Below are 27,256 nucleotides of genomic sequence, written 5' to 3'. Positions count from 1 at the left end.
AGTGATGTATTAAATCATGCTATTAATATAAATGCACATATTAAAAAAGAATAGGAAACACAAGGACTAGCTTCCATCTACGATGTGAACTCCAGCAGTGATCGTTAAGCCAAATAGCGCAGTTTAACATTGTAATTCAGGTTGCATGAAATGAATACATAATATGTAATTGTTTTAATATATATTATCAAACCTCTTTACAGGGTACGATGATAAAAATAACTCCTCTCATAGCATATAACATCAGTAATATTACATGTTTCTAATGATTCCTAATATTCCATATCATATAATTTAACAATGAATAATTTCTCACTCTTGTAATGAGGGATAGAGATAATACCTAAATATATGAAAATATCACTGCTTCCTTGCAGTTTCTGATATGGGGGAACTTCAAGAATGGAAACTCCGTCTTCTTGAAATTTCCCATACCGGAAACTGCCGGAATCCTTCTTGGTTTATTGCTTTGGTGTTCATGAAAATTTATGATTGTCTAAATCTCAGACTGAAATAAGCTTTTGAGGGAATGGCACATACAGTTGTCACTGTGTTAGAAAAAGAGAAACTAACAGTTTAAAATTCATGAAAGATTTATTATTCAGGTTTCATATAATTAATTAGAGCATCACTGTATATGACTAGAATCTCTATGGATGTCTTTAAGGTACATGTCAAGGAGCTGCTGATAGCATGACTGAACAAGCTATAGTTATGAGGGCCTAGACTAGGTTGGTGTCAACGGAATAGAAACAAAGAGAGAACAGGGAGAAATGTTTCCAAGGAAAAAGTCACAAGACTTTGCCTAAAAAGAAGCAGTGGTATGCATCCGAATACTCCACGGTACCATGAAAGAATGATACCATATTATAGACATGAAATTATGTTAGATATTATACTATGTAAAGAGCAGAATATCAGAAGTTATAATAACAAATTTAAGTCCTGATTCTGTCAGACATCATGATAGTAAGCCTCAGTTTTCTCACCTGTAATGTGAGAAATACTATTGCCCCATCCAGGTCTTAGTGCATTTGTAAGGATTCAATGAAATGCACCCACTCATTCATTTATTCATCACGTACTTAGCCATTCATCCCAAGTACACTTTCTAGACTTGATGTTCCAGGAATCTGCTAAGTCAGTCACGGATGAAAGCTCTGTGTAAATGGTAAAATAAAGCATTATGGACAAGAACACTGTTACTGAAAGAGAAATGATTTTAAGATCCATTGTCATCATGTTTCAATATGTTGAGTTTAGAATTCTTATTCCTAAATAAAAACATAACCATTGGGAAAAACTTCCATTAAGTTTCAAAAATAAGCAGCTGCGGCTTTCCTTAGGTACACATCTTCATTTTCTAAGTGTCTGCTGAGAACTTACAGTGTACAAGACACCACACAAGTATCCATGCTCTTGCCAATGGTCTGCCCAGGCTAGTGCGGCAGTGTGCTGTGTTTACTGGAACCTCTTGAATTGACAACACAATCAGGAGGCCTACCAATAAAACAAATCCAGCTGATGAAAGCTAGGTTCAATCTAAAATTTGGTGGAACAGAATACATGCAAAGTCTGAATGATATAGGGTGGATGGCCGGAAATTAAAAAAAATTTTTTTAAATTGTTTTTTGAGATAGGGTCTCGCTCTGTTGCCCAGGCTGGGGTGCAGTGGCACAATCACAGCTCACTGCAGCCTTGACCTCCCAGGCTCAAGAACATCTTCCCACCTCAGCCTCCTGAGTAGCTGGGATCACAGGCGTGAGCCACCTCACTGGCTAACTTTTAAATTTTTTGTAGAGACAAGGTCTCACTATGTTGCCCAGACTGGTCTCGAACTCCAGAGCTCAAGTGAGCTTCCAGCCTTGGCCTCTGAAGGTGCTGGGATTACAGGCATGAGCCACTGTGTGCCTGGCCTGGACAGAAATTTAAATTCTGCACCAGACCACAAACAGGAGCAAAATCCGAGGATTCACTTAGGGTCAATGCCAGCTCTACACATTTGGGCTCACAAAACATGAGAAATAGCTGGAGCACGTATTTATCTGTACCAATTTACTCAAGATAGAATCAGTATATAAAGTATAACAAGATAAAGTTCAACACTGCCAAAAATAAAGATAGAATACAAGAAAAATAAAAGTGTGAAACATAAGATAAAGCCAGATTTAAGGGTAGTGGACAAAATACCTACTGTATAGTACCATACATTTTTAAAGAGGAACACAAATCTGGCTTTAAATAATCTACTTGCCAACACAAAGAGGGAAACATAATCCATTGCATGATTTAGAGTATTTTTAAGATCAAAAGGTTGCTTATGAAAAACATTACTATTTTTCATTTTATTTCTGTTACTGAAAATAGAGAGAACTTTTTTTTTAAGTTTTTTTTTTTTTTTTCCCTCTGAGACAAGGTCTTGCTCTGTTCTCTGGGCTGGAGTGCAGTGGTATGACTACAGCTCACTGCAGCCTCTACCTCCCATGCTCAAGTGATCCTCCTGTCTCAGCTTCCCAAGTGGCTGGAACTACAGGCATGTGCCACCATGCCCGGCTAATTTTTTTAAATATAATTATGTAGAGATGGGGTTTCCCCATGTTGCCCAGGCCAGTCTTGAACTCCTGGGCTCAAGCGATCCTCCCACGGAGGCCTCCCAAAGTACTGAGACTGCAGGTGTGAGGATCTGTACCTGGCTCTCTTTAAGTCGTCACATAAAGAACAAGTGAATACCCAGTGAAATTTTTTTGACCAAGGTTCAAAATGGACACAAGGAAAAAGGACAGGGTCTAGACTTGGAGACTATAAAAGTGTTTAAGAATCCAACACAGCTGGGCAGATCCACACAAGAACAACCAGAACAGCCACTGCAGCCTTTCACTTTAGACAAATTCACTGATACACAGATTGATAAAAAAGTTCTGGATATAATGACTTTGAGTGAGTTATAGATGGGACAATCAGACCTCACATAGTCACCAGGTTTAATGTTACTGCAACATACCTCTGAACATGTCGATTTACTCCTAGAAAACTCCAAATGGCTTTCTAGTGCCTATCAAACTTGAAATGAACTCTAAAGGTGAATGTTACGTTTAGTCACAGATATCCCAAAATATATTTTTGCAAGCTCTCCCTCGTGTGTCCTCTTCGCATATTCCTTGCTCTAGCCACGCTTGCTGCAGCCACTCCATGCCTTACACCTTTCTACTTACGCAGAGTTGCTTCTCTCTGGAAAGACATTTTCCTCCATGTTTCTATCTCCAAATCCAAATAACTTCAAGATCTAAAAAAGGTGACGCCACCTCTGTTTTCTCCAGGTAAAAATCACTGATCTTTCCTCGGAGTCACCTTATTGTATCTGTCCCTTTTTCACGGCTCTATTCGCGTTCCCCTCTGTGCTAGCGTTAAGGTTGTAGGGCTCATGTCCCTTGCTCAGCTCCCTACGGGCAGGATTCACATGCGATTCACCTTTGAGCTCTATGGACCTCACAAGGGCAGACACTCAATAAATACTTGTTGAATGAATGACTATTTGTGAAGAATTCAGTGAGAGAGTGTGGAAGTAGCAAAAAGTTGAGCTTGTCCATACTGCCTTTAACTATAAGGTAATTTGCAAATATGTTGTATTTCCCTAACTTAACCCTTAGATCCTGAAAGGCAAGGATCCTAACTCAAAATTTTTTGGATTTTCTGGTACTTTCACTAAGCTTATACTTCAAGGACTCCCAAAAATGTGCTGATTGATTGATGACATTTATATAGTAACACCTTGATGGGTCACCTCGTTCCAGCAAGGAACCACGCCACTCACCCCAAAGACTGGATTTTAGGAATATTTCTTTGAAAATGTTCTGATATTTAAAATCTACCTTTAAAGATATGTGAATAATATAAAGATCATATAAAATATATAATATATAAGATGTAAGATATAAAATAATATAAAAAATATTATTATGAATTATATTTTACCAAACACAGTATGTTTTCCTTTTATTAATATTTTAAAGCTTATGATTAGCAATGCTTTTAGATATTTTAGAAAAGGTGTCGATTATTTTTTGAAAATATTCCTCTGTATCTTTTTGAAAATTAAATTCTCGGTCCCATGTTCATGAGAAATTACACATCATACCCAAACAGCGTCTTTATTAAATTTACTCTTTCTTTCCACGTGCCTTTATCAAGGTCCCACTGCTCATATAACTTCAATGAAAGCCTAACAGTTGCATGTTTTTATTCAGTATGTTGAATGAAATTAATATCAGATGTTTTTTAAAACTCGTATTAATCATAGAGATTAGACAGTAAAGACTGCGGCCACCCTGCTCCTCACTTAGCTCTTCAACAGTGTCATTTAAGGCAGTCTGTTCCCATGTTAGACCTGCTAGCATGGGTTAAGAACCTGAATCATGGTGTACACTGAATAAAGTATGTTGACTATTATACTACGAAAATGCTAGGAGCTACTGGATAGAGGGTAGATTACAGTGTAAGCAGCTTACCGGCCCCCAGTTCCAAGCAAATGTGAGGCCTATTCATGGAACTCTGCATGGAGAAGAAGAGAAACTGCTGGTGACTTTCCCTGGATAGCAACTCCGTTATTATGAATCAGCATGGTGAGAGGCGCCATTGAGACACATGACAATGAATATGGGATATTTACTTTCCATGGGATATTTTCTTGCATAATTACTTAATCTCTCTGAGCCTCACTTATTTGATAGTGCTTGTTTAAAGGATCTAAAAACACACAGTGCCTGACATAAAAGTAAATGCCAAGAACAGGGAAGAGTCTGGGTGCAGTGGCTTACACCTGTAATCCCAACACTTTGGGAGGCCAAGGTGGGCAGATCACAAGGTCAGGAGTTCGAGACCAGCCTGGCCAACATGGTGAAATCCCATCTCTACTGAATACAAAAATTAGCCGGGCGTGGTGGCACGTGCCTGTAATCCCAGCTACTTGGGAAGCTGAGGCAGGAGAATTGCACGAACCCAGGAGGCGGAGGTTGCAGTGAGCTGAGATCATGCCACTGCACTCCAGTCTGGGCAACAGAGCAAGACTCCATCTCGGGGGAAACACACACACACACACACACACACACACACACACACACACACACACACACACACACACAAAACAAAACAAGAAACAGGGAAGAAATAAAGGGCAGAACATCACGAGGAAAAACTAAGCAACGGAAGAGCCTTGTCAGCAACTAATAGCACCATCACCAGAAGTGAGAACACACAAGCAAATATGCCTGGAGAGGAAATGTGTTTGCTTTATTTATTTATTTATTTATTTAGAGACAGGTCTTGCTGTGTTGCCCAGGCTGAAGTGCAGTGGTGTGATCAGAGCTCACCATAGCTTCAGACTCCTGGGCTCAAGTGGTCCTCCCGCCTCAGCTTCCTGAGTAGCTGGGACAGGTGTGTGCCATCATGCCCAGCTAATTTTTAAATTTTTTGTAGGGACAAAAAAAGTGTTTGCTTTAACAGGTAGAAAAATTACGATCAGAAATGTCATAGGGCCAGGCTCTGTGGTTCATGCCTGTAATCCTATCACTTGGGGAGGTTGAGGCAGGAAGACTGTGTGAGTCCAGACCAGATTGAGCAACACAGCAAGACCCTGCCTCTAAAAAAAATAAAAATCAAAAATATGCAAAAAGGAAATGTCATAAGAACAAAAAACAAACCAACCTATTGCCAGTTCTCACACAGGAAGGAATTTGATCTCATAGTCATGAAGTTCTGCCTAGTCACCTTTTCCTAGCTAGTATGGCCACAGGATCATGCCAAGAAGAAACAAAACAAAACAATGCATATCTGGGCTTATTTACTGGCTTCATTTTTTTTTTTTTTTTTTTTTTTTTTAGACTAAAAGCTACTGCTGGCAGCTCCCAGGCTGCTATGTGCAACTCAGCTCCAGCTCCTCCCTGGTTTACAGTCTTGGGCTCTGGTCTTCAGGGAGCAGAGTGGAAATGGACTTTCAGACAGGAAAACTGGGGAAGAAAATAATACCTGCTGTGAGATGAAAATATCTTGGTGTGAGTGTATGTCTGCATTTGTATGTGCGTGCTCGGTTCATGTGGGAGGAAGTAAAAGGTGAGCGTGAGATGAGAGGAAAAGGAGGAGAGTGGGCTGGCATTCGCTTTCAGCAGGTGTGCACAGTTGGAAAGGTGTCACTGCAGCGACTCCAACTGCTCTGTCCCACCCACTTCCTTCACCCCGCTCTCCTTCCCCGGATCTCCATGTGGCCTGGCTACACATGTCCCCAGGGAACAAATGCCCTAATCTGGAAGGGAGATAGAAGCTAAGGGCGGACAGCTGTGCTGCTTCAGAATAATAGCAGTTTGAGTCAGTCAGTCATCAAAAGACAAATGGAGGCATGAAGGGATGGAGAAAGGAAGATGGTGGGACAGAAGAAGGAAGGACAGAGAGGGACAGGCAGAAATTGGGTGGAGGTGGAAGGAGACAGACAGAGAGACAGAAACAGTTTTAATTTCACAAAACTGTGAGAGAATCTGAGAAGCACCGTTACACAAAACACCTCCTGGGTATTCATTCATCAGCATGAGGCTTCCTTACTCCTGAATAATAATGATAGCAAGTGGAATAAATGAAAACACTCTGGTCTTAGCCCTCTAAGAGCTTACAATATGATACACATATTGTTTTATATAGCAAGGGAGTTGTCAGGTAATCTAGGTTGCCACATTGCCTAAAACAGAAAGTACACTGGACTCTCAAAGAAAAAAAGAGAATGTGAAGATGTAGATTCAGTCTTTGATTATTTCTTCTAATGCTCAAAGAATGACCCTAAAGATACTAAACCAAATTCTGTCAGTTCCTTTTCAATTGTTGAACTTGACAAACATTTAAAAGAAGCCAAACATATTTATAGATGATTTGCAAAGGATGGAATTAAAGTCTTCATTTCTGTATCCTAAAATTCGTTTTCACCTCACTTCCTGGCTATATCTTTACTTTCTCTTGTCTCAAACAAAACTTAAGTCTTCTTCAAAACTGACCTCTTTCTTAAAAACAAGTCATCAAAACAAATTGTATAAAACTTTTTTTTTGTACATTTTAGTATCATATGATTTTTTTTTTTTTGACAGAGTCTTGCTCTGTGGCCCAGGCTGGAGTGCAGTTGGTGCAATCTCAGCTCACTGCAACCTCCGCCTCCCAGGTTCAAGTGATTCTCCTGCCTCAGCCTCCCAAGTAGTTGAGATTACAGCTGTGCGCCAACACGCCCAGTGAATTTTTTATCTTTTAGTAGAAACGGGGTTTCACCATGCTGGCCTGGTTGGTCTTGAACTCCTCACCTCAGGTGATCCACCCACCTCGGCCTCCCAAAGCGCTAGGATTACAGGTGTGGGCCACCATGCCCGGCTCCATCATGTGAATTTTAACTACAGTGGCCAGAGCCTCAAGTGGATCTTCCAAGTGTACAAGGACAAAATGAGAGTTAGTTTTTGATTTTGAAAATACCAATCTAATTCTTGGTGTAGCTTAATCTCTTATTTCATTATCAACTAACTCTGTGGCTTTCCAGAAATTGCTTCTCCTTGATTTTCTAAATTTAGGTAACTTCAGGTAACAACACTTCCCTGATCTGGTTACATTTCAGGAGCTATTAGAAAGGTGGTATTATAATCCATTCCTTTAAAAAATAAATCTGTTGCAGATGTTAAAAAAAAAAAAAAGAAAAGAAAGGCAGTATTATAAATTCAACATTTTTATGACACTGAAAACAGTAAATTACCATTAAAATGCCTCTTTTGTCCAGAAAATCTCACACACATTGCAGACATTTAGTAGTCATTATTTCCCTCTGAAGGAAAAAAATTAGGTGGCAATAATTTTTCTTATAAATGGAGAAAATTTGAGTAAAGGAAAATAGGTGCTTATACTCATATCACAAAGTCTGTGAAGCTCATCTGAAAACAAAAATAGATATTCAGGGTTTTTCTTTTCCTTTCGTTTTCCACTCCAGCCCCTCAAATATTCTATTAATAATATAACCACCTAAAATGGCATAATAAAAATTGGAAAAGAAAGACTTCATTTTACTCAGAAAATCACTTTCACATAAACCAGTTCCTGTAGTTCATTATTTTTTCTAGAATTCTCACACAAGCCCAGTGTTTCAAAGTGAATTTTCCATTTAAATACCTCTATAAGCCCTTGGTTAAAATACAGTACTGTGTAAAAATTTTCACCACCTCAAATATCGGTCAGATAGTTGCCTGTAAATCAAATGAAATTTCAAAATGTGTTTTGAAAATCATTAAGATGCAATATAAGTAAACACTATTGTTCTTAAGACCTTCATCATCAATTGATTGTAAAACTATTTATAAAAAGACACTGAGTATGAAATACCCCGGTGATAAATAAAAGGATATAAAAGAAAGACTTAAACTGCCTAGAAGGTATTACTCAGATGAACACAGATGAACTGATTCACTGTACTTACTGGGTTAGTGAGAATTTGGTTTAGCATCTTTAGGGTCATGCTTTGAGGATTAGAAGAAATAAAGTCTGAATCTAAATCTTCACGTTCTCTCTCTCTCTTTTTTTTTAGATTCTACTGTACTTTCTATTTCAGACAATGTGGCAACCTAGATTACCTACCTGCCAACTTCCTTGCTATACAAAACACCTAGAATTGTTGGGTTAAATATACTACCTTTTGGATGAATTCATTTAGCATCTCTTGAGTGTTTACTATATGCCAGGCTCTGTTCTAGGCACTGAAGTTATATCCATGAACAAAAAGCCAACAATCTCAGCCTGCCTGTGGAACTTACACTTTGGGTTAATTAACTGAATTGGAAAGAAAGAATAAGTCAAAAGTAGAGGTAAGAGAAAAAATGTAAAGTGCAGGTAAGCTGGCACTGTAGCTTTCCTGAGGAGGTCTGCCAGTTGCCAATTTCTGGAATCTTTTTCTTTTTTCTGTTTTTTTTTTTTTTTTTTTTTTTTTGAGACAGAGTCTAGCTCTGTCGCCAGGCTGGAATGCAGTGGTGCAATCTCAGCTGACTGCAACCTCTGCCTCCCAGGTTCAAGCGCTTCTCCTGCCTCAGCCTCCCAAGTAGCTGGGAATACAAGTGTGCGCCACCACGCCCAGCTAAGTTTTGTATTTTTAGAGATGGGGTTTCACCATGTTGGCCAGGATGGTCTCGATCTCTTCATCTCGTGATCCACCCGCCTCAGCCCCCGAAGGTGTTGGGATTACAGGCGTGAGCCATTGTGCCTGGCCCGCCTTTTTCTTTTCTTTTCTTCTTCCTTTTTTTTTGAGACAGGGTCTCGCTCTATTGCTGGGCATGTGCCAGCAAACCTGGATAATTTTTGTATTGTTTGTAGACACAGGTTTTCACTGTGTTGCCCAGGCTGATCTAGAACTCCTGTGCTCAAGTGTTCCTCCCACCTCAGCCTCTAAAAGTGCTGGGATTACAGGTGTGAACCAACATGCCCAGCCCTCTGTAACCTTTTTAATGAACAAGGAGAAGACTAGGTAAGTCTCAACTGTTACTGAGACTCCTAGATAATGCCTGGACCCTTGACGTGTTACACCCTCATTCAAAGAGGAAACTTTAAAAATTTTCTCACTGCAAAGGGAACAATAAGAAATCTATGTTATCTTAAACAACTTGTTTTTTCCTGATAGGAAAATTTTACCCACTAGCCTGGGCCTCCCTGGGATTGGAATATTAGATTGAAACCTAAACTGTCATAATGGTTCTGGAACCCCAAGCCAAGAAATTAATATTAAAAGTGGTCTTGGGTCAGCAATGCTTCTGCCTGAGGCACCCGGCAGAAGCAAATCAAACGTTTTTGGTTTTTGTTTTTGTTTGAGACAGAGTCTTGCTCGGTTGCCCAGGCTGGCGTGCAGTGGTGCGATCTCGGCTCACTGAAACCTCCTTCTGCCTCCCGGGTGCAAGTGATTCTCCTGCCTCAGCCTCCCAAGTAGCTGTGATTACAGGTGCACACCACCAAGCCCGGCTAATTTTTTGTATTTTTAGTAGAGATGGGGTTTCACCATGTTGGCCAGGCTGGTCTCGAATTCCTGACCTCAAGTGATCTGCCCACCTCGGCCTCCCAAAGTGCTGGGATTACAGGCGTGAGCCAATGCGCCCGGCCGCAAACCATTTTTAAAGGAATATACTCTCAAACCAAGTCACAAAGGATTTCTAAGACCAAACCTTGCTTTCAACGAGTTCACAAACTACAAAATTTAAGAGGAAACAATCTACCTTCAGCTACAGTCTACAGACAAAACAAAAAGCAGCAATTTATCTTTCCCAAACTTGGGGTAAGTATATCTGTCAGATAAAATTGTAAGCATGTTCAGAATGATTAAGGACCCCCCCCCAAAAAATTAAAAAGCTAAGAATTAAACACTATGAAAAAATAAGAGGCCATTTTGACAAAAGTAGAATATCTATATATAGGAAAAATGCAGTCATTGAAATTAAAATCTCATTGGATTGTTTAAATGGTATAGTAGACACAATTATAGAGAGTACCATTAAATTGGAAAACAGATCTGAGAAAATCATTCAGATACTACCACAAAGATAAAGAGTGCTTACATATAAATGAGTACTTCAAAGAAAAAAAAATAGAATAAAAAAGCTCAATATACATCCAGTAGGAGTTTTCTAGAAGGCAAGAATACAGCTTTCTTTAGAGCTTCTAAAACAGCTTTCTCCAAAGCTCCTAATACCATGCTTATGATTATGAAATTAAACAGAATATATATTTATTCATGTCTTTCTCATTTAGTATGAATGGTCTCTGCTATTCTCTTCTTGTTACTGGATAGCAGAATTTCTGGTTATCTTCTATTTAAAAAGCAACTTCTCTTGAGTGGCAGTAACTTCTCTTCAAAGATATCATTCTGGCTTCAATGGTTGCTGCTCCAAAGTGTGCAGTTAATCTAAACGTCAAGCACTGTGAACTATTTCAGTAGGTGAAAACAAGTGTACATGGCTATCTTTTGATAAAGTAGTTTATCTTGTCAACCATAATGCCTCAGACACATTTTTGCTACAAAATTCTTAGTTTTGCATAATCATTTCTAACAGAAACATACATAAACGTATCTTTTATACATGCATAAAAAACTGGATAAAAATACCTTTAAAATGTCTCAGTGTATGTTTCAGGATATTCTTCTACCCATTTTAAAATATTTTACCTGAGAGAGTAAGCAAAAAAGGAAGAAGCTGTCCCAATCTTGACAATAAAGAACTGACATAAATCAATCAACACTTTTCTCTCCCCTTATTACCTTATTATGAGCATTTCATTTTAGTGAAATTAAATTTTATTGACTTTAAATGGAGTATATGATACGATATAAATAAAACACATATTTGTAATATAGATAAGGACAGGGTGGAAGGCAAATAAAGCTACATTATTGTGACAGGTGGCTTATAAAGAGTAACGAAAGCAAATCACATAGTTCAAACAATGCAGAATTTGCTATGCTTTTCAGATAACACATCACAAATAAAATGTCTGGTATAGAAGAGTACTACAAAAGGAAACAGGAGACACAGGACTGAGCACTTACTCTAACTAAACCTAACTATATAAATCAATTAACTTCTGAGGGGAGAGCAGGATCGGAGTCATGCAATGAAGTCTGAAGTTTTTCAATTTTAAAATTCCCTTTATTTTAGGTAATACATAATAAAATCTTAAAATATATTAGCTTATGTTATGGGCATTTGAAATTTAAAGTAATTAAAAACCATATCATACCATCTTAAGTTATACATATAAAACATTTAAGGGACTGATAGTACAAAAAATTTTACTTCAAATATTATGAAAACTTCACTGTGTTAACTCAAGTCATAAAATACCCTACCATACTGTCTTATATTAAAGACATTAAAAATAATACCTTTATTTTAAAAATAAACTCATCCATATTATCTTGTATTATAACTATTAACACCTTAAGGTACATATAGTGAAAATCACTTTATATCCAATTTAAATTTATTTCAGATTTCAATGTAAAAAATTTTTAAACAAATTGTGAAAATAACTATGTAAAAGGCTAGGATGCATCTTTCAAGCTTAAAAGAAAACCAGGCCAGGTGTAGTGGCCCATATCAGTAATCCCAGAACTTTGGCAGGCTGAGGTGGGCAGATCACTTGAGACCACGATTTCAAGACCAGCCTGGGCAACATGACAAAATCCGTCTCTACAAAAAAAAATTTTTGGAGGTGAAGTCTCACTCTGTCGCCAGGCTGAAGTGCAGTGGTGCGATCTCGGCTCACTGCAACCTCTGTCTCCCGGGTTCAAGCAATTCTCTTGCCTCAGCCTCCCCAGTAGCTGGGACTATTTTTGTATTTTTAGCCCAGCCAATTTTTGAATTTTTAGTAGAGACGGGGTTTCACCATGTTGGTCTTGAACTCCTGACCTCAGGTGATCCGCCTGCCTCAGCTTCCCAAAGTGCTGGGATTACAGGTGTCAGCCACCGCACCTGTCCATCTACAAAAAAATGTGAAAACTAATGGGGCCATGGTGGTATGTGCCTGTAGTTCCAACTATTAATACTTGGGAGGCTGAGATGGGAGGATCACTTGAGCCCAGGACGTTGAGGCTACAGTGAGCCATGATCATGCCACTGTGCTTCAGCCTGGGCAACAGAGTGAGACTCTGTCTCTTAAAAAAAAAAAATTTAAAGAAAACTGATCTGTTTTATAAAAGTTATGAAGACAATTATAATACATTTTAAAAATTATTTTTAGCAAAAAGATTCAGTCTGCTTGGAGCTTTTTTTCTGATTCTTCTTTCTTAAATATTTCAGCAACTATAGGAAAAACAAATAATTGAAGAGCACAGATAAAGTTCCCAATGACCCTACTGATCTTGCTTCTCAAAAATATATTAATTTTGCAGTTATTTTTTTCTAGCATATTATTTGATATCTTATTTCTTATTTGTAGTTTATTGAGTCCCTACTGTCTTTTAATGTTTTACATCAAAGTCAAATCAAATATTAATTTAAGTGTCCTTCCAGTCATATTACGACCTCTAGGCAGAGATATGTATTATCATGAACATGAAATACATAGATGCAATGGACTTCAATGGAACCCAGTGTATCCTCTCTATTCTTGGCATGTGCAATGAGAGTGATCTATTAAGCGGAAACCATGTAATGATCACTCTTGATTAAAAGGAAAATAGAATCATAGATGAAGCTAACATAGACGCGTATTTGCTGAATTCCCTTCTCTGTCATTAACAATTTGGGGGTATGTTTTTTGTGTGTATACAATACTAAAAGCCTCTTCCCAATATATGCTTTTATGCTGCTTTGACTGAGCACCTATGAAAGGCAGGATGGTACACTGAAAAGAATACCGAATATGGGAGATATGAGGGCCAACATCAAAGCAAGATCACATATATGACAATGCTCTGTGAATGGCAAGTACTATATAAATGTAAGGTCCTATAATTGTTTGGGAAATTAATAATCTGTATTTTCTAAGGCTTTGTTGTGCCTTTAAGAGAGAGGGTCTTGCTCTGTTGCCCAGGCTGGAGTGCAGTACTGTGATCATAGCTCACTGCAACCTCGAACTCTTGGGCTCAAGGAATCCTCCCACCTCACCATCCCGAGTAGCGGGTACTACAGCGGGTGGCATGCACCACCATCCTCAGCTAATTTGTTAAAAAGTTTTGTAGAGGCGGGGGTCTTGCTATATTGCCCAACATGGTCTCAAGTGCCCAACATGGTCTCAAGTGATCCTCCCACCTTGGCCTCCCAAAGCACTGGGATTACAAGCGTGAGCCACTGTGCCCAGCCTGCTGTGCCTTTTAAAATAGTAGTAAACATGATATATTGAGATTGGAAGCCTGCATCTTTCTTCAAGATGCTCACTGCCACTAGGAACCTTCCTCTCAACATAAAGGTTCAAAAAGAAGCAGTGACTAAGATAGTCTTTCATGGATCTTATGAGCTTTTATTTCATGAATCTACAAATAGTCTGGTGCCAGTTTGTTAAAATTTTCCATAGAAGAGATGAATAAGCACTGGATAGATGATGAAGAGAATAGAGATGTGACGTATTAGTCTGCTCAAGCTTCCATAACAAAATGCCATAGACTAGGTGGCTTAAATAATAGACATTCATTTTCTCACAGTTCTAGAGACCAGAAGTCACAGATCAAGGTCTGGCAGGGTCGGTTGGTTTCTGGTGACAGTTCTCTTCCTGGCTTGCAGATGTCTGTCTTCTTGCTGAGGCGAGGCAGACAGCAGCGGAGCAATGCGGGAGAGCAAAGCCCTCTGGTGTCTCTTCTTAGAAGGATGCCAATGCGGCAGGATCAGGGCTACACCCTGATGACCTCGTTTAACCTGAACTACTTCCTTAGAGGCCCTAGCTCCAATAGTCACACGGGGGATTACAGCTTCAACATTTGAATCTTGGGGGACACAAACATTTAGCCCATAACATCTGGTTTCCTGTCCCAAGTGGGACAGTTTAAGCTCCCTGTCCCAAACTTAGTAACTATATCATCAATTTCCTATTGTAAATACTCCAATTCCTCACCTGTAAAATGGGGTAATAATCAATCTTACAAGGAAATGTTGTGAGAATTAAAAGAGATAATGTATATTAAAGTATTTTTATAAACTGTGAAGTGTTATTTTAGTGGAAGGAGTTAATTTCCAGGCTTTTCTCAATTATTCAAACAAAGTAATAAAAGTTTTTGCTGTATTTCTTTTAGGAAAAAAAGATGTTTATGTGTTAGTATATCCATAAGATAATTTCTTTCTATGGGGAGGTCTTTACAAGCATTCTGTTTTCATTTCTAAATTTATAAAGGCAAATATACAGCTGGGCACGGTGGCTCATGCCTGTAATCCCTGCACTTTGGGAGGCCAAGGCGGGTGGATCGCCTGAGGTCAGGAGATCAAGACCGGCCTGAACAGTATGATGAAACCCTGTCTCTACTAAAAATACAAAAAAATTAGCCAGGTGTGGTGGCGGGCGCCTGTAATTCCAGGTGCTTGGGAGGCTGAGGCAGGAGAATCACTTGAACTGGGGAAGTGGAGGTTGCAGTGAGCCGAGATGGCACCACTGCACTCCAGCCTGAGCGACAGAGTAATACTCTGTCTCAAAAAAAGAAAAAAAGGCAAAGAAACACCTAATTATGTTTCCAAAATATCTATTAATATCATTTATTTAGAGTGTTTGCTTAAGATAAATCACTGGCATAAAAGATGGGAAAATGTACATTATTACAGAAATAATTCCCTGTGTATGCAGAGTGTGTTGACTAAAACTTGCTTCAACTCTGTGTACTGAACTCATACTTTTAAATACTGATTTTGCGGTCTCTGCATTTAAAGCAACACACTAGAAAATCATGCTCCCACCAAAACATGTAAAAATGTAAAGATGAACAAAACAACTTTATGTTTTATGGCATTTACTTCAAAAATCTGATTAAGATAGATGTCTTTAGCTCATAATTCCTCAATGTCACGTTGTCATAGTTCCCATCAGCAAGATGTTTTAAAGGCTTTTGATTAATATTGCATGCCAGAACTGAAATTACATCCTTTGTCGTTTAGTTCTTAATGGTGCAAGTGATATCTATCAAGTAGCGTTTTATGAAGCGTGTGTGATTTTTATTGCAGGCTGTTTTCACAAATATTTTTCAGGTTTCAGAAAGGCGGCTTAGGGTTTAAAATAAATAAGCCCTTCTGTTGAAAATCTTGATGATTCTTAAAACTGAAGTAAAACTTATATTAAAATTTATTTATCAATAAAAAATCATCTATTTGGAATCTGTTGCATTCACATTTGCACACTGTCTTGAATATATTTGCTTTAACCCATATTTTAGTTAAACACAGTATTATAATTTATGCAAAATAAGTGCCAAAGACACATAGCTCACAAAGCTTTCATTAGCAAGCATGTACATTATCTGCCTAGTAAGGAAAATATATCTGTAGAAAACACATGCTAACAATTAAATGATAACTGGGTTTGTACTGCCAAAATGTATATTTTATTTTAAAAATATAATTACTAATTTACTTTTAAGAGGAATCTAGTGTTCTGACATTAATTTCAAAAACTTCAAAAATCAGACACTTCAAATACAAGTCATTTTCGTATACTAAAGATCTAGAATTAAAAATAGAATCTTACTTATATATAAAATTAGGGAGATATAAGTGAAAAGAAGACAATTCTTATATTTGATATTTTTACTTTGAACACAAACTAACATATTTAGGTCCTGGCTTTATCACTAACATATTTTACTCTTCTAGTCTTGGTTCCTTTCATCTGCAATATTAGGGGAGTAGATTATGATTTCTAATGTCTTTCTTTCCAGTTTTTAAAAGAATTCCCTAAATCTCTACATATAATATTTTACCTAAAATACACACACACACACAGACACACACACAGGTTTAAGCTTCAGTTGCTAACTCTATGTCTTGAATGCTGTCATGCTTTATCAGTTTGCATTTTACAAAATATAAATCTACACAAGATAAAATAACTGATTTAAAACATTGTAAAGGACAATGGCAAGGGGCTTATTCTGGGATGTGTCTCCCTCGGGCCAAATGTCCACAGCTGATGTAAGATAAAGCTGGCGACAGCTCTCCTGAGTTAGCTGTGGTCTTTAGGGATCTCATAGACATTTGGCTTTTGCCAACTATATGTCGATTACGAAGGAGAATAAAAATATTAACATTAAGATCGACATTCTTATCCAGCTTTGCCCTGCACATTCATCTTGTTTGGATAACTGCACATTTAAAATTAGAGGCTACTTATCTGGTCCTAGACATTAGGGGATACTGCACAGGGAAAAGATTCTCCACATTCTAATTCCCCATGGCAAATCGCTGTGATTCTCATTACTTCTATAAAGAAGAGCTTGTCTTTCCTTCAATGTTTATGTGAATTTTTTCCTGCTGTGTGTGGTTCACTGAAGGAATGGCAATAGTTCACTTTAAAAACATTCTCTCCATTAGCTAGAATCGATTTTTAAAGCATTCTAACACATCCATGTCGAGTCTAAAACAATTCCTTTAACCCCTGACGCTAAAAAATAGTTTGCTACTTTTTTAAAAAAAGGACTTATATAGTTCTCCTCTATTTTATATGTTTTTTTTTGTTTTGTTGGTTATAAGTAATTTAATTACTTAGTAACTTCAAAAAATAATTACTAAAAATCTAGGTTCAATGTAACTAAACAGATTCTAAACACATAGGGCGGTGGAATACACAACAGAAATTTATACTCATGAAAGCTTATTAAGCTGATTATCCAATAGGCTTAACATGCACTATCCTATTTAATCTCATAGCTACCTTAAACTGTAGGTACGTATTCCTGTTTCACAAGTGGGAAAAAATGTATAGAGAAATTAAGAAATCTGGCAACGGTCACAGAGTATGACCCCAAAGGCCTCCATACTAATTTATACAGGAATAATTATTTTTGTCATTTTTGTTCCAGGCATGTTGTCAAGAAAGAAATGAAGAGGAAGTATTCGTATTAAGGCAGTACCGTAGAAATTCAATTTTAAATGGAAGAATGCTTGCTTTACTTTGAGCCGGGGGTCAGAGTGCTATCTAGCAAAGGCCAGTGTGGAGACCCCAGTCCAGCTGTGATAGCAGAAGCATTCTTCTGTTACGGGGAAACTACACTGCATATTAAACAGGGGAACAGAGATGAAAAAATAATTTGAATGTTAGTTTCCAGTTTTATAATTAACACTTTTTAGTATGTGGGCAGTCTTTTGTCTCATTTTTAAATTCTCTACTTGGGCTTTTGATTTTCCTCTCTCTTATGCTAAGAAACAAAAATATACGTGAGGTTAAAAAAATCTCTAAAAGCAATGACTTAAAAAATGACAAGACCCTAGATATCATTCCTTTTCTTCTTGGCCTTTTAGTACATCTCAGTGTTGGCAGATTACTGATTAATATATTTTGCATTAAGATATTTTTCCTACTTTTTTTTTTTTCTTTTTGAGATGGAGTCTCGCTCTGTCACCCAGGCTGGAGTGTAATGGCGAGATCTTGGCTCAGTGCAACCTCCGCCTCCTGGGTTCAAGAGATTCTCCCGCCTCCTGGGTTCACGAGATTCTCCCGCCTCAGCCTCCTGAGTAGCTGGGATTACAGGCACTCACCATCATGCCTGCCTAATTATTGTGTTTTTGTAGGGATGGGTTTTCACCATGTTGGCAGGATGGTCTTGAACTCCTGATCTCAGGTGATCCGCCCTCCTCGGCCTCCGAAAGTGCTGGGATTACAGGCATGAGTCACTGCACCTGGCCTATTTTTCCTAACATTCTTAAGGGATTATTAGAGTTATTAAATTAAACAGTATTACAAAGCACAGTCCCATAGGCTCAGCTTTGATTATCGCCACAATTTACTATCAAATATTTGAGACAGCATTATTAAAAGTTAATGGTCTTCTGGTTTATAAAGAACTGGTAACTTTTTAATTTCTTGCTTTGATCATACACACCACTGCCATGTTTATACTTTTGTGAAGTCATCAAAATAAAGTCAAACAATTTCATGTTATATTAAAAACAATATAATATCTGCTTCCTTTGTGATTTCTTATTTATTATGTAAAAAGAAAAACCTGGGTAATTTAAATTCTTTTAACCTTACACATGTTCTAGAGTACTGGAAAAAATTAAAAGTACAATTTACATTAACATGTTCAATAATCTGCTTTTTGTATGACAATAAAATTAGAGGTAGCACACCTTAAATATATAATTTTACTTAAAAATATTCACCACAATCAAGTGACAGTTGTACTTAAATGATTATTTCAGCAAGATCATTAGTATTCTTAGAATATTTTCTAACTTTCAAACAATGAATATTGTTGAAATCCAAGTTATACACAACACATTACTGCACACATAAAAATGACAAGTGATCTTAGAATAATCTCAGAAACATTCTTTAAATTCAAAATGTACCACACATAATCTGCAATCAAAGTTGACCCATCAAGGTTAGCAGTAAATGTTCTGCCCTGGCACTGAGTTAAAACAGATAAGTTCATCAAAGGGGCTATGATACCTGCCATGCCTTCCTTCATGCTTGTTGCTCATGGAGACTAGCATAATGAAAACACTTTCTGATTTCAAGGCAAGTCAGAAATATGAAGATTTATAACCTGGCAGATCTAATGGAGCTGTCAAAAAGGGAAGTTACACTCACAATGAAATGGTCACATCATGATCTAGTTTTCATCCTAATTGAAAAAAAAAATCTTCGTGAAGAACCCTACAAATGTTTTTGGTAAAAGAGATTCACAATAAAAGAAGAAGAAAAATAAAAATAGAGTGATGAAGAGGTATTTTTTCAAAACATGAGAGCCGAAGTCAGAGATAATGTAGTACATGAGACAGTGAATTTAGGAGAGTACCCCCCTTTAAGTGCATTATTCCCCTTTCATTTAGAATACAGAAAAAGAGTCAGAGGAAGACAAAAGAAAAGGAAAGAACCAAACTTCCAAAATAGCATTACACTACATTATTAATAGCGTCACACTAAGAGAAATGACAGCTCTCAAAAGAGTACTTTTGTCTCCACTTACTTTAATTAAACTCCCTAGACTATAAAGTGAATCTGAATCTCTTTTTTAAACATAAAAAAAATCAAAGCTGATTAAGATGTGATTTCTGTCCTCTAATTGTCCTCACCCTTAGTTATATACTATTTAAAACAATAGAAACAGCAGCAGCAGCAACAAACCTCAATATCCTGCAAATTTTCTCAAAAGGACCAAAATGTCATACTCTGCTCCTCTGCCTTCTCACAGATAAATTAGCTTCCAGTGTGTCCCTCCCTCTGTAGCCAGCACTAAACCGCATTTAAACTTCAAATGAGAATTATAGCACAATTATACCAGTATGAATGTTTCAATTAATGTAACTTTCCTTATACCAGAGTCCTGTAACAACTTTGCTTTAAAATAAGCTGATGTGATTTTAAAAGTTCACTGCAAAATATGATCCCTGAAAATTAATCCATATTGGGGGAAAAAAGAGAAGTTTTCAAATTTGTGGAAATAATTTCAAAAATCCATTACAGCCAATGTAATGTCATTACTCTTCTACTAAAAAATCTTAAAGGAAAACATATTTCTCTCTTCGCTATGTGCACTCTGTCCCAAACTAAATTTATCATCCTCGTTTTATACTCTCTGCCCATTCCAAGATCTCCTCTTTCTCAACTTTTCGCCTTTCCACTGAAATCCCCATTTTCTACTCAAAAGTTTGGTGACAATTTGACTCTTGCCCTTTGATCCTAATCAACAATTTTCTTGTTAGCTCATTCAAAATGTTCTTTGGTTATGTTCTTTCCTCTGTTTTCCCATTGAATTACCCTATCTAGACCCTTCCCTACCTCTCATTTATTAAATAAATCACTATCTGCTGACTAGATATGCGCTCTGAGGAAACAGAATGCTGCTATCTCTGCCTACTGACTTTCTCTACTCCAATATATTCTGCGCAAAACCAACATGGCATTTTCAAAACTTTGTTTTTTGTCTAGAACAACAATCGTTCACTGTTGCGAAGCCACAAGTCCTAATTGTATTTATCAATAATGTTTAAGTACCGTGGAGATACAGAAGGAGGCAGGTGTATTGGCCTAAAAGGGCTTATTCCCTAATTGAGGAGATGGGACTTCCATTCCTGAACAGCGAGAACACAAATCTCAGGCAGGTGCAAAATAATAAATTATATGAAGAAGGTGAACAAGGAAACATTTGCTTTGTGCCGGGGTTGGTTTGGAAGGCTTAAAGTGTAGACTAACATTTAGCTAAACCTTGAAGAGAAGCACAGCTGGCAAAGTCAAAGCAGGAAGACTGGAGATCGGTAACAACATCGGTTTGGAAAGCAACTTAAGAGAGAGTTCTGGATAGATAAAGTGGGGCCAACCAACCACTTTCACCTCCAAGTGGAAGAATCTGTACCTGATTTGGTAGGCCACACAGAGGTTCCTGAGAAGAAATTTATTATGAGAAAAGAAATCAGAGGGAGATTAACCTGAGTGCTCTTCCAGAGTACAAGGGCCATGTGACAGCAATCAGGCTGTGAAGTGATGGCTATTTTCTTAAGAATGTGAGCTGAGAGACTCACGTAGTATTGGTTGATTCATTCATTCCACAGATATTCACTTAAGCACCTATCACAGCATGAGGGATACCTTAGCTAAAAACAAACATAAAAACCTCTGCCCTTGTAGAGCTTACATTGTAGCAAGTAGAGGGGAAGAAGGGGAGAACAATATGCAGGAAACATAATAAATTAATAAATGAAAGAGAAGGTGATATTGACAGAATACAAGGCAGGGTAGGCGATTAGAACTGCTGGAGGAGGAATCAAAATTTTAAATTGGGGCTGGGGTGGTGGCTCACGCCTGTAATCCCAGCACTTTGGGAGGCCTAAGCGCGCGGATCACGAGGTCAGGAGTTTGAGACCAGCCTGGCCAACATGGTGAAACCCCGTCTCTACTAAAAATACAAAAATTAGCTGGGCATGGTGGTGGGTGCCTGCAATCCCAGCTACTTGGGAGGCTGATGCAGGAGAATTGCTTGAACCTGGGAGGTGGAGGTTGCAGTGAGTGGAGATTGCGCCATTGCACTCCAGCCTAGGTAACAGAGCAAGACTCCAACTCAAAAAAAAAAAAAAATTAAATTGGATCATCAGAATAGCGTTTACTGAAAATACGACATTTAAGCAAAAACTTAAAAATAAAAATGGGAATCCTCCTCAGAAGGGAAGGCAATAAATTAGGTTTTAAGGTGATAATGGTTTAGAAATGTCTACATGTTAGGATATTTATGTGTACCATCTCCTAAGTTTCTGAGTACTTGAGGACTCATAGTTAATACTGGATAAATAAGTACTATTATCTAGGTGCATGAAAACCATAGCTATTCATGCTAATAAAAAATAGATTCCCCAAATTTATTTATTTTCTTCCAGATTCCCTGGATTCCTATATTGTTAATATAGCATGTGCATTTAATGGTGAATGACTGCACTGCTGTTTCTGAAACTAGCCACTGCAGTCTCCTGTGGAATGGTTTCTTACCTGATGGTTAGGAATTTCCTTTAGACATTCATTTCTTCAATATAGCAATACTGCAGATGGCAGAGTCCTCATTTAAACTCTTAATATCTTTAGAAATGCCTCCTGGGCTGATATCCAATCCGATTCCAAGGAGTAAGACACAATTCTTGCCTTCATTTATTCATTCATTGGTTCCCTCATTAATTTATACAACACACCCACACAGAATACCTACAGTATTTCAGGTACTTTCAAAGTCCTAGGAATTCCAGTAGGAGTCAAACAGATACTTTCCTGCCTTTTTAAAGCTTTCCTCCCTACTACACTGTATTTATTGCCTCCTCGCTTTTGAGCATACAGATATACAGACAGATGAAGTATTATCTGGTAAATAATCTAAGAGATGAAATATGCTGGGTTCCGAAAGCTTCTCAGAAGGTTGTTCCGATAAGCTAATGCTTTAGTTGCTGTGAAGAATGTATATTCCAAGCAGAGAAGCCTTCAGGATGACGGAAAGCGGCTAAGGCATGACAGTGAGAGGGAACACGAAGCTGCCGTGGTTCAGATTGGCTAGAACACAGAGGGTGTGGGTGGGGCTGGGACAGGGTAGGAGAACTCGCAAGAGGCAGGAAAGGAAGCCTAAAGACAGGTGGAATAAAGATTTTCATGGGCCTTGCCTTGTTCCGACTCGGCATTTGCATATTATCCTATTAGCCAAAGAGAGCTGTGGAACGGTTTTAAGCAAATAAATGATAAGGTCAGAGACACATTTTATGACGACTACCCTAACAGCAGTGTGGAGGCTGTGTGTGTGTGTGTGTGTGTGTGTGTGTTGCCTTTGGTGAGTGCTGGGTGATGAGTTAGTAGAGATTTATAGTATTGGATTGAGTGTATAAACGAAAGCTCTGGCAATGCAGATAAACACGCAGGGTCAGATTCAAGAGATAATTAAGAGGTAGAATAAATTGATTAGCTTTAGTAACACACTAAATGAAGCACTGGGTAAAAAACAGGGTCAACCATATAATTTCCAAAGTATTTAAGAAATATCTTTCATCTTTTAAAATTACTTAACATCACAAGATCTCATCATATGAACCCTATTTGGCTCTAACCACTCTAATCATTTTAGAAATCTACACAGGATTGGCTTATATTGCTGTTAAATTATAGTTACTGGAAAATTTATTTTTTTCTCATGAGTACATTGCAGTATCTGCATTACCTCTCCTTTTAAATAGCAAAACCTTTCTTTGTGTTTAAGAGTCCACAGCATTGAGTACAGACTTACTGCATGTATGTCTCTCACACAAATTGTTTTCGTTTTTATCCCACATATAAGATGTTTTTCCACAGAAGCCACTCAAAGCAGAAGGAAAAAGAAACATACTAGGAGGAAGCAAGTTGGTTTTGCTAGGGAACTGAACCTGATTTCTTAAAACTGCTCATGATGTGACAGGATGAAGAGAAAGAAAAAGTTAAAAAAATCTACCGAATAAATATCAAAATCTCATCGAGTGGATTTTCTTGACATTGTCTAAAGTAAGCTTGAGGGCATTCTTGTTTAAAGTGGAATTCTGCATAAGGTCATGCTTAATCCCACCCTGAAAATGAGAATAACTGAATACAACTTAAATTCTTCCAGAGGATGTTCAACTCTGTAACCTGATGAATAAAAATGAGGAAATGTGCAGAAATTGCTATTTCAACCTAGAACTTTACTCTCTGACTTATTATTATTCATGTTTAGGGATGAAAACCTTAAGGACAGAAATTCAGTGGTATTTGTTCCTTTAATACAGTACTATATCTAAAAAGAATTTCTTACTTTTCTAAGACACGTAACTTTAAATGTTTTGATTTCCCCAAATGGAGAAGCATGATACCAAAGTGGTGCTTTTTAGAATATTTAAAATAAACAAAAATGTTATTCTTTATGTATAAATATACAGGTTAAGAAAATCATGAGGACAGAAAATAAGCTGCAAATCACAACATTATAAATATATAATTAGCTTTTGTTACCACATTTTTTTTCCTTCAAGGGAGCAGCAGATGGAATATTAAAAGCCTGTGTCTCTTTTTAAACCAGAAGTCTGCAAACTATCGTCTGCTGCCATCTACTTCTGTAACACAGTTTCATGGGAACACAGCCACGTCCACTCGTTCATGTACTGACTGCTTTTGTTCTATAAAACAAAGGATTTGAGAAGTTTCCACCTCATGGCTCTTGAAAAGCCTAAAATATTTACTATCTGGCCCTTTAAGAAAAAGTTTACCAACCAGTTTTTCTTTTCTCAATGAAAAATCTCATTGAGACAATTGTAAACTGGCATGCAGTTTCAAGAAGTAATCCAAAGAGATTGTGTATACTTTTACCTAGTTTCTCCCAATGGTAACATCTTGCAAAATACCAGGATAATCACATTGATAAAATCCATTGATTCTATTCAGATTTCTCCAGTTTTACTTGTATTCCTGGTGTGTGTGTATTTGTTCTGTATGATTTTACTACATGTCTATGCCAACCAGTTCTCAATAAAATCTTAAGTGCTTCCTCAGTAATAAGGGGCTTTTCTTAATCCTTTGTTTAGAAGGCAAAAATTGGTTATAAAGGCAAAAATTTATAAAGTTGATATTAGCTTCAAGTTTAGCAAAAGTTGGGGAGATAACGTAGGTAAAGGCAGCCAGATGTAAGGCTTATCTGAGTCACTGAGGTGACAGGAAACATATGGCTGTACGTCTGCGAGTAGAATAAAAATACCATTCTGCAAGCAGAACAAACCATCCGCAATTGCATTGTAAAAAAATATTTTTTGAAATAGTTTATTGAGAAGCTTACGTTCTTACTACCAAATCTTGCAGGGAGGGAGAGTTTGAGACAATGGTAGGGTAGGAGAAGAGAAAAAGGATCAAAAATATAACCAATTTTAGGTGTATTAGAAGGTGATTTGCCATTTAAAATGAAAGCTCTGTCACTTGAAATGACTGTCAGAAAGGCCAAAATAATATATTTTAATGTGTTTTAGTTAAAATATATAATAGATGAAACCTATAAATGGGTCAATGAAATGCTCTTACATTTTAAATAAGTATATAGTGGCTCAGGAGAATTCATTTGCTTCATTTCTAAAGCAAGAAACTAATAAAGAAAAAGTTTCATAAATACAGTTCAGTAGAGATGGCAATAAATAAATGCATGAAGTAATGCATACCAAATGACAACAATCCATAAGTAAGCCCTTCCTATGAGTATCCTTTCTGGAATAAAGTAGAGAATAAATTAGTGAATAAATAAATAATAAATAATAAAGCCATGGTAAATTGCAATTCTGATAAGAGTAGAAATCCACACGCTACGGGAATCAATTTGACATGACAAGTCATTTTAAAAGATTGAAAAGAGGCATATGAAAGAATATAAATAACATAACCAAACGAAATTTCCAAGTTTGTTGTAATAAAAAATTATGAGAGTTGGGATAAATTATGAGAAAGCATTTTGAGTCATGAATGGAGAAGGCAGCATATTTAAAAACTAAGTCTTTTTTGAATTAAAGTACTTTCCTGTGTTTGAAATGAAATGCAAAATACTTTTAGCTAAATGCCTTTAAGAAGAATTCATTTTAGTTTTTCATATTTTATTGTAATCTATTTTTATTCCTGAACAACAAAATATATATTTTCTGCTCTAAAAAGTAGTAAATAATGACAAATGTGAAAAAAATTTCTGCTTAAGCGGTCATTTCAGTGATGTGTAAAATATGAATCTCAATATTTTTCCTTATTAATAAATAAAACATAACATTTGGAAATAACTGGAAGAGAACTATAAATAACCTTTCTTTTTAATATGAAATCACACAATTCAATTCTGATATAAAGCTTCAGTACTCCCTTTTCTGTCTCCCTAGTTCCCGCAGTCAAATCCTTCAGAAACTTCAGAAATTTTAACTGACATGTTGCTCTAAAGTAATAAATATTTGTGGCATTCGTTCAATCTGGGAAACTAGGCTAAAATACAAATATACTGAATTTTCAACATTTCCTTGTAATAATATCCCTGCTTCTTTTATGAACAGTTGTTTCTGATGGTGTCACACAAAATTTCATCACTATAATAGTGTGATTCTCTCTGAAAAATACGATGTGAGGGATTTGATTCCTGTGTCAAAAAGTTTACTTTAATGTTTGTTCTGAGGAATATACTTGAAAACTTATAAAAACACCCTATAGAGATTTATACCAAATTAATATTTTTAATTGATTTGACACATTTATGTTGTCAATATAAAAATATATATATCTGGTTCATAAGCATATATACACACACAAGCTTTGGCTCTATTCCAGAAAGCGTTATTATTCAGTAAGTCCTACTCAAATCCTGACAAGGCTGAGACACAAAACCTAAGTGATGCCTCTGGAGTCTGGCTGACTCAATTTTAAATTCCCGAGTCTCACTTTTCTAATGTAGAAAATGTGGATTAACAGCTATGAATACTACCTCTGGAGGTTTAAGGAGAATGCAAATCATTGAAATAATAGCTGGCACAATCTGTATTGATGGTAGATGATCAATAAACAAGAGTTTTTAAAAATTACTATTTGATCTAAGCCAAAGCAGGAAAGCCAAGCCATAGAACCAAGATGAACTATATGAAGCTCTCTTTATTTCCTCTCCCATTCCCCAATTGTCACCCCCAGCCTCAGTCTGTGACCTTAATAGGTATCATTAATCTTTATGGCACTTCTGGCCCCCAACAAGATCCTAAAAATTACTCAAATCCCTGAATCAGGCAGGTATCACAATGAATATGAGTTGGTACGTGAATTCAAGCCTTTTGATCAAATCTGTGAGCAACTATTTCTACTCTCTTTTAAAACCACTACAAGAAGTTTATTTAACCTGATTGCCTTCAATTTTGTTTTTTTCTACTTAGCTCTAAATAGAAGTGACTGATATATCAGTTTGCTAGAATTTGGGAAGTCACTGAAAAGAGGTACACCCATCTGTGAATGAGTAGGTTTCTCAACACTGACTATGGCATTAAGATCAACTCCACTGTGGAATTATTCAAGGCTACTGCATTTCTTAATGTACTATTAATTAAATGTA

At 37.1% G+C, this 27,256-nt stretch overlaps 1 protein-coding gene across 17 annotated transcripts in view; it reads right to left on the bottom strand.

The window, feature by feature from the left end:
- TENM3 (teneurin transmembrane protein 3) overlaps window positions 1–27,256 on the bottom strand; it is a 651,439-nt gene that overhangs the window by 203,178 nt on the left and 421,005 nt on the right. Inside the window, exon 1 of one of the 17 annotated variants that reach the window (XM_063664312.1) lies at window positions 990–1,089. The exons of the other annotated variants lie outside the window; for them this stretch is intronic. The gene's annotated coding sequence lies outside the window, so the exon portion shown is untranslated. Of the gene's footprint in view, window positions 1–989; window positions 1,090–27,256 lie in introns of those variants that run through there. 17 annotated transcript variants of the gene reach the window in all.

The sequence above is a fragment of the Pongo pygmaeus genome, chromosome 3 (genome assembly GCF_028885625.2).
Source record: "Pongo pygmaeus isolate AG05252 chromosome 3, NHGRI_mPonPyg2-v2.0_pri, whole genome shotgun sequence".
NCBI classification, from domain to species: Eukaryota; Metazoa; Chordata; class Mammalia; order Primates; family Hominidae; genus Pongo; species Pongo pygmaeus.
This window is presented reverse-complemented; position numbering and strand designations above follow the sequence as displayed.